Below are 12,501 nucleotides of genomic sequence, written 5' to 3'. Positions count from 1 at the left end.
ACACGCTTTACGTAGGGCTACGCGCGGACGAGGGGCAGGGTCTGAGCCCGGGGCGGGGTCTCCTGAGCCGCAGACTTCCGGCCGGTGCGGAAGGGGCGGGGCCGCGCTTGCAGGTTCTATTTCTCTGGCACCGAATGGCAGCTGGCTCGAACCCAGAATGGGCGTGCCACAGTTGGTTTCCTGAAAGGGAAAATTTTGAGTTTCTTTGTAAATCGCTTTTTGTTAAAGCAAAACAAACCCAGTATTCTGCTTAAGGATGGTTTTAATTGGGCATGTTTAGAAGGAATAAGTAACAAATATTGAACACTTACTTGCCACGGGCTTTTACCTCTTTTAATCCTTCATTTTACCGACTAAATTCAGTCAAACTCAGGCCCTTAGGATTTCACAGCCGAGTGCTATCCATGCTTCCTCTAGCTAATGCTATATTTTTATCATAGATAGTAGTTAATTAAATGAAAATTTTCATTGAGCGCTTACCATGTGTCAGGCACTGTTGTTGGCATTTTGGGTACAACGGAGAACAAAACTGCTCCAAAGGATGTTACAGTTCAGTGAGGGAAAGACAGACAATAAGCAGTGAATAAATAAAATATTAGAAATGATAAGCACTCTGCAGGTAAGTAAGGTGACTTAATAAAAGTGTTTTTGTGCAACTTTAGATTGCATGGTCAGGGAAGTCCTCTGAGGAAGTGACATGTAAACTGAGATCTGAATTACAAAGAGCCAGACCCGTGAAGAGCTTTAGCTGAAGATAGAGGATGCACTACCAGATCAAATGCTCCAGGGCAGGAACATGTTGGCAAGTTGAGGAATTTAAAAGCTGGTAGCTGGAGTTTGGTGAGGGAGGGGGGAGAGTCGTACAAGATGAGGTTTGAGAAATAGGTAGGGGTTGGATCATGTGAGGCTCTGTGAAGCAGGTTTAGGAGTTTGGATTTTATTCCAAGTGGATTGGGAAAGCATGGAAAGATTTTATGCAAGGGAATGTCATGACTTGAATAAAATTTGGAAAAGGATTACTTAGTATTTTGATGTGGGTGGTGGTTACATAAGTGTATATTTATGTACGTCAGGTTGTACACTTAAGGGTTGTGCACTTTACTGTATAGAAGTCATACTTTAATTTAAGCAAGGACAACAAGATTACTCAGTTTACTGAATGGAGAGTGGATTATACACATGCACTAATGGAAGAGAAAGACCAGTTAAAAGGTTCTTGCTGCCAGGATCTCACAATGACTTTTCATGGACTCTAGGTACTTTTGCCTTCATAGGCCCTTTTCTCCAAAAAACAGTATTAAAAATTATATTTTACGATTGTCCTGGTATAAAGACCAATATATTAATATTATACATTTTCTTTGACCTAAACATTTCTTTTTTTAAAAAATATTTATTTATTTATTTTTATTATTATTTTTTTTGGCTGCACCGGGTCTTAGTTGCAACACGTGGAATCTTCATTGCTGTGTGCAGCATCTTTTTTTTTAAAGTTGCGGCATGCGGGATCCAGTTCCCCGACGAGGGATCGAACCCGGGCCCCCTACATTGGGAGCATGTAGTCTTAACCACTGGACCACCAGGGAAGTTCCTATTTTTTTCTTATAATTTAAAAATAAACTAAAATGTTTTTATGGGCCCCTTAAAGTATGGTGGGGCCCAGGCATTGTGCCTGCTGTGCCTACTGGATAAGTCAACCCTGGTGTAATCCTGATGAGAGAAGTTGCTGTTTTAGGCATGAATGAAGAGATGGAAAGGGATAGATGCAGATATATTTTGGAAGTGGACTTCATGATTGATTAGATATGAAGGGCACAGGAGAGGGAACTCTCCCAACTTTTTGGCATGAACACTTGGGTGATGCCATTTACTTAGTCTCTGTCTCAGAAAGTCAGGAGGGAATACTGTAAAGAAGAGAGCCTGAATTCTAGTGTTGACTCTGCCCAAGTCTCTGGCTGGTCATTGAAGCGTGAATGCATGAACTGTTCAGCTGAGGAAAGCAAAAAAAAAAAAAAAAGAGAATTGAACTGAGATCTGAGCTGCTGTCTACCTCATGTGAGAGAGAGACTGTGTAGTTTGGGTCCAACCAATTTAATTGCTTGCTAAAATGAAAACATGAACATTTTTGGAGGATGCCTTAGTTCCTTGTTCCTGCTGTAGGAAATTTCCACAAATTTAGGGGCTTAGAAAAACACAAATTTATTCTTTTATGATTCGGGGTCAGAAGTCTGAAATGGGTTTCACTGAGCTAAAATAAAAGTGTTGACAGGACTGCGTTCCTTCTGGAGGCTCTATGGGAGATTCTGTTTCGTTGCCTTTTCCACCTTCTGTATAAATGCCCATGTTCCTTGACTCATGGTCCCCTTCCTACATTTTCAGAGCCAGAAGCATTGGGTTGAATCCTTCTTGTACTGATCACTTTGACTCTGGCTTTTCTTTCTGCTACCCTCTTTCACTATTAAGGACCCCTGTGATACATTGGGCCCACCTGGATAATCCAGTATAATCTTCCTATTTTAAGGTCATCCAGTTTGCAACTGTAATTCCATATGCAGCCTTAATTCCCTTTTGCTGTGTAATATAACATATTCACAGGTTCCAGAAGTTTGGATGTTGTCATCTTTGAGAGGGCCATTATTCTGCTTGCCACAGAGGGATATAACAGAATCTAGAGTCTTCAAAACATAACATTCATGATGTATAGGATATAGTCAAAATTATTCAACATGTGAAGAACATGGAAAACGTGACCCATTCTGGAGGGAAAAGACAACAGAGGCCAACCTTGAGATGAGCCAGATGTTGAAATGATCAGACAAGGACTTTAATGCAGCTATTATAACTGTGCTTGTTGAGTTAAAGTAAAATATACTTGTAATGAATGAAAAGGTAGGAAATTTCACCAGAGAAATAGAAAATATGAAAAGAATGAAATGGAAATTTTCAAATTGAAAAATACAATATCTGAAATAAATTTCATGGATGAGATTAAGAGCAGAAGAGAGATGATAGGAAAGAGTCTCTATACTTGAAGGCAGATCAACAGAAATGATCAAATCTGAAGAGAGGGAAAAAAAGATTGGAAAACAAAAAGTGAACAGAGCCTCAGGGACCCGTGGGCCATATCAAAAGATTGAACATGTTACTGAAGTCTCGAAAGGAGAGGAGAGAAAGAGATAGGATAGTAAATATTTGAAGAAATAATACCCCCAAACTGTAGATTTGGTTAACCACATTTGGTTACGATTCGGGAAGCTCAGTAAACACTGAACAGTGTAAACATAAAGAAAACTGCATTGGCTTATCATAGTCAAAATGCTGAAAACCAGTGATAGCAAGAAAATCTTGAAAGCATTCAGAAAAAAAGTGACATCATATACAGGGGAACAATAATTTGAATGGCGATGGGCTTCCCATGAACTATAGAGTCCTGAAAGCAGAGAAACAAGATTCTTAGAGTGCCAGAAGAAGAAAGCTGAGGGGAATGACACCAGAGGAAATTGAGATCTTCAGGAAAGAATGGAGAGTTTCAGAAATCGTAAATTGCTGCATAAATATAGAAGACTTTTTTCCCTTTTAATTTTTTTTAAAATGCATCTGATTGTTAAAAGCAAATTTTAGAACATTGTGTTGTGGGATTTATGATGTATTTAGGTGTAATGTGTATATTACAACTATAGCGTAAAGGGTGATGGTCCTTCTGTCTGAAGAGATTCAATATTAACTCTAAGTAGGCTATGAAAGGTTAAGGATAGATATTCTAAGCCTTAGAACAGGAACTTTAAAAATAATGCAGAGGGCTTCCCTGGTGGCACAGTGGTTAAGAATCTGCCTGCCAACGCAGGGAACACGGGTTTGAGCCCTGGTGCGGGAAGATCCCACATGCTGCGAAGCAACTAAGCCCATGCACCACAACTACTGAGCCTGCGCTCTAGAGCCCGTGAGCCACAACTACTGAAGCCTGAGCGCCTAGAGCCTGTGCTCTGCAACAAGAGGAGCCACTGCAATGAGAAGCCCGTGCACCGCAACAAAGAGTAGCCCCTACTCACCGCAACTAGGGAAAGCCCGCTCACAGCAACGAAGACCCAATGCAGCCAAAAAAAAAAAAAAAAAAAAAAGCAGAGAAGTAATACACTACCAAATGTAAAATGGATAGCTAGTGGGAAGCAGCCGCATAGCACAGGGAGATCAGCTTGGTGCTTTGTGTCCACCTAGAGGGGTGGGATAGGGAGGGTGGGAGGGAGCTGCAAGAGGGAGGAGATATGGGGATATATGTATATATATAGCGGGTTCACTTTGTTATATAGCAGAAACTAACACACCATTGTAAAGCAGTTATACTCCAATTAAAAAAAAAAGAAAAAAAAATGGGTTAGTTGGAAACCTTTAGGGTTTCACAATTGATGGGATGCTTGTGTAAACTATGATAGTGTGCCTAAAGTCAATAAAACTTACTTAAACAACTTAAACATAGACTAGGATTTGGAAATATAAACATCAAGGTTTTATTAGTGGTGGTATCTGGATACATGAAAATATCTGGAGGCATGTGATTTTCCTATGACTTTTTTTCACTTAATTGTATCTTAATTATTCTGTAGTAAGTATTGCATTTGTAATAAGGAAAACTAGAATTAATCTAAAAATAAAATTTACTGTAAAAGGAAAATGAGTAGGTTTGGGGGCTCTCAGTGATTAAAAATTATAATTCATTATAAACCAATTATTTCACTTCTTCTGGTTTGCTATGTTTTAATTTTATGCTTAGCTGTGAAAAACAGTTTGTTCCAATTAATTCCTCTTGCTGGACATTTAATTTTACTTCCCAATTAAACCCATATATCGGAAAAAAAATAATGCAAAGAAGTATAGCTAAAAATCCAATAAATTAATTAATGTGGGATTTAAAAAGTTATTTAATCCAAAAGAAGGCAGAAAAGGAGGAACAAATGATAATAATTTTAAAAGCCAGAGGGGAAAAATAAGATCTATAAAGCAAGCACTTTAAAGGGACAGCACATAAATTGTCTTCCTGAATAACGTTTTACATGGGGATTCGTAATTTCTAGAGCCTAGTAGTGCAGGTTCTTGTTGCAGCTCTGTTCCTACTCAGCTCTGCAGAACAAGGGTAAACAGAAAAACGCAATGCAAGGGGAAGTAAAGTGGATAGAATATAGAAGAGTATTCTTGACTATGAGGAATTGGAAATATGCAGTGGCTGGAGCACAAGAACATTTTGAATCCTCATCTCTGGAGAAAAAGCAGGCATCCCTCAGTGGTGTGCCCAGGAAAGTGGGAAAGAGATGGCTAGGTGTGGGTGTGGGTTCTCTCGATAACCAGCTACCTTGGGGAGGAGAGGAAAGGCAGAAAGACACCTGCCAGTGTAGGGTTCTATTGTGAGCTAGCCCCTGGTAGCATTCCACAAGGTTCTCTTCCTGCCCTCCTCTCTTTTTGCCCCAAAGGCTATGGATGCAGATGCCTCCAGGAGTCAGGCGGCTAATGGGAATATTTAAGCAGCCTGGTAGGCATTGTGGCAAACTGCATACAGAGCACATGCTCCCTGTGGCAGAGACATTTACTGCTCACCCCAAATCCATAAGCTCCCCATTTCTCAGCTCCCTACTGGGGGGAATGTGACTAGTTCTGGCAGACAGACTGTCAGAGGAAGGAGCTGTGTCCCATCAAGTAGGAAGCATGTTAAAAGCTATGGAGCAGCTTGATCTGAACAGCTACTGCTCCCTGCTGATCATGGAGACCATAAGTTGAACTAGAGCCATAAGGTGTAAGCAGCCTGGATCCCTGAGTCATTGCCAGGAGGAAAGCTGCTCTGGAGAGTTGCCTGACTGACCCTGGACTTTGAGTGAACAAGAAACAAATCTTCATCCTAAGCTCCTTCTATTTTGTAGCCTAGCCTACCCTATACACTTCCTTTAAAGGCACCAGTCACAACTCAGCTCAGACTCTTATTATCAAGTGAAATGTTAGCCCAGTGTCACCAAATCTTCCAGTTTCTGCAAGATAAACCAGAAATAAGGGTTTTCTGGTGAAAATTCTAACATTTAAAAGTAGATGTGGGGCTTCCCTGGTGGCGCAGTGGTTGAGAATCTGCCTGCCAATGCAGGGGACACGGGTTGGAGCCCTGGTCTGGGAAGATCCCACATGCCGCGGAGTAACTAGGCCCGTGAGCCACAACTACTGAGCCTGCGCGTCTGGAGCCTGTGCTCCGCAACAAGAGAGGCCACGATAGTGAGAGGCCCGCGCACCGCGATGAAGAGTGGCCCCCGCTTGCCACAACTAGAGAAAGCCCTCGCACAGAAACGAAGACCCAACACAGCCAAAAATAAATATAAAAATAAATAAATAAATAAAAGATTACTATTAATTAAAAAAAAAAAGTAGACGTTAGGGGGCTTCGCTGGTGGCGTAGTGCTTAAAAATCCTCCTGTCAATGCAGGGGACACGGGTTTGAGCCCTGGTCTCTGATGTCCCACATGCCGTGGAGCAACTAAGCCTGTGTGCCACAGCTACTGAGCCTGTGCTCTAGAGCCCGCGAGCCACAACTACTGAAGCCCATGTGCCTAGAGCCCATGCTCTACAACAAGAGAAGCCACCGCAATGAGAAGCCCGCACACGGCTATGAAGACCCAACGCAGCCAAAAAAAAAAAAAAAAGAGTAGACGTTAGGGACTTCCCTGGTGGCACAGTGGTTAAGACTCTGCACTCCCAATGCAGGGGGCCAGAGTTTGATCCCTGGTCAGGGAACTAGATCCCACATGCATGCCACAACTAAGGGTTCGCATGCCACAACTAAGGAGCCCGTGAGCCACAACTAAGGAGCCCGCAAGACACAACTAAGGAGCCTGCTGGCTGCAACTAAGACCCGGTGCAACCAAATAAATAAATTAAAAAAAAACCTAGATGTTAATTTGGAAAATAAAACCTTGTGTAGCCCAAATAAAACATTCCTGGGGGTCAGTTTAACCCTGGGGCCACTAGTTGCAACTCGAACTCTGCATTTTCTTCCTTAGTGACTCATCAGTTCCCAAAGCTTCTGTTGTCACTCCTGTTCAGATGGGGCAGAGACCAAATCTTTGTATCACAGCTCCTGATGAGCTCAGTAGATGCCTCCAACTCTGGGTTTCTTGCCCTGGTCTAACTTGTGGAGGGCAGCTCTTGAGTGCTAAGCCATGAGTCCTACCTGGCTCCCTATAGCCAGCACGGATAAATGCAGCCTGTAAAAGGCCTAATGGTTCTTTCTCATGGCCTTGACCCCAATCACCTTTTCCTGACATATTTCATATTCAACCTGAATGTTTCTTTATGGTTTCTGACCTAGTGATTTACTTTCCCATTTATGGCCTTGACCATCTATGGTTGTGCCCTTTGTATCTGACTCTCCATCCTGCTCCTCCTTTCAACCTTTTTCCTCTCAGCTTTTTTTTTTTACTCTTTGGAGATTTGGATTCTGCCTTCCACTTCCCTGCAGGTTTGCTCTGGACTAGTCCTGAATTTTCAATTAATCTCATATATCTCAAATTCAATATGTTCCATGTTGAACAAACATTTTTCTATCCCAACTTTCCTATCTCTGTTAAAGGTACTACTGTCTTGCATGTCACAGTCTCAAACTGTTGATGTCACATTAACCTGCCCATCTAAAACCAATGCAGTTATTTATTGAGTATTCATACTGTGCACCCTATTCTAGGCACTGAGGCTACGATGGTGAACTAAAAAAATCTGTGCCCTCATGGAGCTTGCACACTATTGGGAATGGGCAGAAAATAAACAAATATATATTAGGTCAGATGGTGATAAGTGCCATGGAGAAAAATAAAGCAAGGTAACAGAACTAGGGAGTGCCATGATGGGGGAAGGGTGCTATTTTATATTTGGTGGTCAAGGGAACTTGAGTAGAAGTGAAAGAATGAGACTTACATACTTCCGGGGAAGACTGTTGCAAAGGCAAAGACACTGTGTGGAGGCATGCCTGGCATATTTGAAGTCCAACAAGGAGACCATTTTGGCTGGAACTTGGTGAGCAAGGGAGAGGGTAATAGGGGTGGTTACCCACCTCTCCCATCTTTGCCTTCTACTCTCTCTCCACCACTTCTGCCCTAGCTGTGACTGTCCTTTCCCCTCTGGACTGCTTCAGGAATCGTCTGACTCTACCCAGCACAAGCTGCCTGGATGAATCTTCCTAAACCTGGGCTATATATCAACTTGACTGGGCTAAGGGATGACCAGATAGCTGGTAAAACATCATTTCTTGGTGTTTCTGTGAGGGTATCTCTGGAAGAGATTAGCATTTGAATTGGTAAACTGGGTAGAGATAACCTCCACCAATGGTGCTGGTGGGCATCATTCAATCCACTGAAGGCCTGAGTGGAATAAAAAGGCAGAGGTAGGATGAATTTGCTCTCTCTGCTTGTGCTGAGACATCCATCTTCTCCTGACCTCAGACATCTGTGCTTCTGGTTCTCAGGCCTTTGGACTCTGACTGAATTACACTACCAGCTTTCCTGGTTCTCCAGCTTGTACGGAGCAAATCATGGGACTTCTCAACCTCCATAATCATGTGAGCCAATTCCTATTATAAACCTCCTCTTATATTTATCCCTGTGTATCCTATTGGTTCCATTTTCTCTGGAGAACTCTGACTAATACACATCCTGTTTCTTTCCAAGGCACTACTCCCTAGCACTGAAAGCATTTCATAATCTGCCTTCAGCTGGCTTCTCCAACTTTATGTCACCCCCAACTTCTGCCTTGCCCAGAGCAGACGCTGGGCTTTCCCACTGTTACTCACAATTCTCTTCACTTAGAATAGCTTGTACCTTCTCAGTCTCATAGGAGAAGGCTTACCCACCCCAAGACATCGTCCCAAGACTTCTTGGCCTGGTTTCCTATTTAGTTGTGTACTTGGTTGATTTTATCCTCCTAATTAGATTATAAACCCCAGGACGTATTTTACACATTTGTTTTTCCTCTCCTCCTGTAATTCAGCCTTGTACCCTGTTCTTTTTTTTTTTTTTACAAGACAAAGATTTAATGAAAGTTGGTCAGTGGGTATGTAATAATCCAAAGGGCTAAATAGTTAAATAGAAGTAAATGAAGTAAATGTTACATGTTATCATCATCTGATTCGTCTTCTTCCTTCAAAGATTCCTTGGCATATTTCTCTGCCTCTTTACTTATATCTTTTGGAACAATTTCATGTCTTCCGTTAGTTATTTCACCAACCCAGCTGAGCTCTAGTTCAAAAGCTTTATCCTTAACTTCACCGTGTACTATGTAAATTAGTTTTGCAACTTCTTTAACAACGTCACGGCAGGTCATTTCTTTCATCTGAAGCTTTTGGATTTCTGTCTTCGCAGCTTGCCTGGCTTTGCCAAGGGCATAGCCCCAATAACCATATGAAACACCCGATGGGTCAATCATGTAGAGTTGTGCACCATCATCACACTGTAAGACGCTAACAAGAAACTGCAGCCAAAAGGTCTAACAGCACTGTAGAGTGTATAGGCATGTACATACATGGCCACTCTGTCTGCAAGATGTTTTAGTGGAAGGTTATATCCAAAGTTAGATCTAAAGTTGGAAGCCTCTTCTCTTGCAATGTCTGCTAAAGAATGAGCATCTGCCAACAAACCTGCTACTGCCATTCAGACATGCCGATCAACATTAAAAAGTCGTTTGTTAGGACCTTCTTCATAAAGTTTAGAAAGGACTAATTTTTCTACCCCAAAGACAACGCCATCTTTCCATCTGATTCCAATAGCTGTACTTCTATTTTCCACAGCCTTCATAGCATACTCAACTTGAAAAACTCTTGCATCAGGAGAGAATGTAGAGGCTGACAGGTCACACCTGGTGCCGATTGAGCTCATCGTGCTAAAACCACTGGGACGCCTAGGGCTTCAAGGTCTAAAGTGATCCCCCTCACCCTGTTCTCTTTCTGCTTGAGGAGTGTGGGTGGGCTTTTTCTTGCCCAAATCCAGCCTCTGACACCAAAGATGCCATAGTTCCACTTCCTGAATTAGAGATTGTTAATCAAAGGAGGGGCAGGTGAGGGCTTTGGCTAGAGATTTGCCATGTAGTGTTTCAAACTTGAACTCAACTCTGGACTTAGGCAAGAGAGCAGTCGGGTTGCTCATCAGGACAAGCTTGTTTGACAGCAGCAGGCTCAAGTTCTTCTTCTTTTCCTTCTCACTTACCAGTTCAAACTTTTTAATGCTGAAGTGTGTTTGAGAAACAGCTAAAGGCCTGCCCCCTGCCCCTGAGGAGTTTACAAATCTGTAGTTAATTGTGTGCTCTTGACAGGTATTGATAAGAATATAATTCAGCTGATTAATGTTTTTATGGTATGTCAGTGGAGAAATGAATAGTGAAATATTCTCTAACAGACAAACCAAAGTTAAATGCAACAGGGGAATGAGCTAGGGATGAACCTGTCACAGATCCTGGTCGAGTTATACTCTTTTCCACATTGACCTCGCCTTGCCTTGCCTGGGACCAACTCCTCCACGTTCTCTTTCCTTCCCCAAATCTTGCCCATCCTTCAAGGACCAGTTAGACCACTGCTCCTCCAGGAAGGCTTCCTGGATGACTCCAGACTCCATTAACCTGTTTTGAACACCAGGATTAATAACCTTTGCCACACAGTTTAGAGCTTAATGATGTACTTAAACTCTTTGCTGCTGTTTTGTGTGATTTCCCAACTAAATGATAACTCTTTTGAATAATAATAATAGTAACAACATTAAAGCAGCTAATATTTGTTAAGCATTTATTATGAGCTTGGTACTTTGCTAATATTGGGTTGGCCAAAAAGTTCATTCGGGCTTTTCTGTAACATGAAAAACCCAAAAACTTTTTGGCCAACCCAATATATCCATATATTTTATCTAATTTCATCTGCCCAACAACCCTGTGGGGAAGTTCTATTATTATTACCATTTTACAGTTGAGGAAACTGTGTTGTAGGATAATTTTCAAAAAAGTAAAATAATGACTCACACAAACATGAAGTGAACACATATCAAAGATTTTATTTAACTCACTAATTAAAGAGAAAAACCTGCAATTTGTTAAAACCAACTGAAAGGAGAATCTGAAGAGCAGACATTTATAGGCAATCAGGAATGCTGAAATGAAGTTGCTAATATGTTCAAAACTGGTTAATATTCTATGTGTACTAAAATTTGAAATCATCTTTTCTACTAGGCAGAAACCAATTTTATTTTATTTTTAAATTTATTTTATTATTATTTTGTTGAATGACTATTTAGCAGAGGGAGGAGATGGCCACACTGGAAAGAATTGGTCTTCCGGCATGCAAGGCAGTAGGAGAGTCTGGCTATTAAAGGACTGGAGTAACAGAGCCTCTATCATTCAGCCTGGACCTCTATCAATGATGAACAGGAGTAGCAATGGCATTTTCTCTCCAGCTGCCCCGGTTGGGCCTTACCCCTGGATATTTAGCCATGGAGCGTGTCTCACTGGCCCTCTTAGAAATCTGTGAGCTACTTAAAAGCCCTTAACAAATTTGTTTTCTCTTTTTTTAAAAATTTATTTATTTTATTTACTTATTTTTGGCCGCGTTGGGTCTTCATTGCTGCACGCAGGCTTTCTCTAGTTGCGGCGAGCGGAGGCTACTCTTCGTTGCGATGCACGGGCTTCTCATTGCCGTGGCTTCTCTTGTTGCGGAGCACGGGCTCTAGGTGCGCAGGCTTCAGCAGTTGTGGCACGTGGGCTCAGTAGTTGTGGCTCGTGGGCTCCAGAGCGCAGGCTCAGTAGTTGTGGTGCATGGGCTTAGTTGCTCCACGGCATGTGGGATCTTCCCGGACCAGGGCTCAAGCCCGTGTCCCCTGCATTAGCAGGCAGGTTCTTAACCACTGCGCCACCAGGGAAGCCCCTGTTTTCTCTTTTATTCAGAAACCAATTTCATCTCACGTTATCTCAACGTTCATTTGCATTTCTATGGCCCCACATTATCTGCATTACTATCAGTTTTTCCAACTTGCAGAGCTATAAATGAGTCTAGTCAGAAACAATGAAAGGAAAAAAAAACAAAACAAAACAATGAAAGGGGGACTTCCCTGGCGGCTCAGTGGTTAAGAATCCCCCTGCCAATTCAGGGGACATGGGTTCGAGCCCTGGTCCAGGAAGATCCCACATGCCGCGGACGAGCAACTAGAGAAAGCCCACGCGCAGCAACGAAGACCCAACGCAGCCAAAAATAAAAATAATAATAAAGAAAATAAATTTATTATTATTATTTATTTATTATTAATTAATACTGGGTCTTAGAGTTCTTTCATACTTAGGTACTGAGCACAACACCTAGTGCATATTAGGTGTTCCATAAGTGTGGGTTGGTTAATTGATGAGAGTTTTTGAATGATGGATTATAAAGCTTGCGGTAGATTGAACACCGTGACCAAAATATTTTCCATCTCTTTCACCATGAGGGAGAGTCTAATTTCCTACTCCTTGAAT

General features: G+C 41.9%; 1 pseudogene across 1 annotated transcript; it reads right to left on the bottom strand.

The window, feature by feature from the left end:
* Positions 1-6,735: 6,735 nt before the first annotated feature.
* LOC309609624 (proteasome subunit alpha type-3 pseudogene) lies at positions 6,736-11,957 on the bottom strand (annotated as a pseudogene). The gene has a single exon. The product of its transcript is annotated as a proteasome subunit alpha type-3 pseudogene (transcript).
* Between the last annotated feature and the right edge of the window lie 544 nt (positions 11,958-12,501).

Source organism: Balaenoptera borealis (assembly GCF_965194805.1).
Source record: "Balaenoptera borealis genome assembly, chromosome: 13".
Taxonomy (NCBI): domain Eukaryota; kingdom Metazoa; phylum Chordata; class Mammalia; order Artiodactyla; family Balaenopteridae; genus Balaenoptera; species Balaenoptera borealis.
The sequence above is the reverse complement of the archived record's forward strand: the minus strand, read 5'-3'. Positions and strand labels throughout refer to the sequence as shown.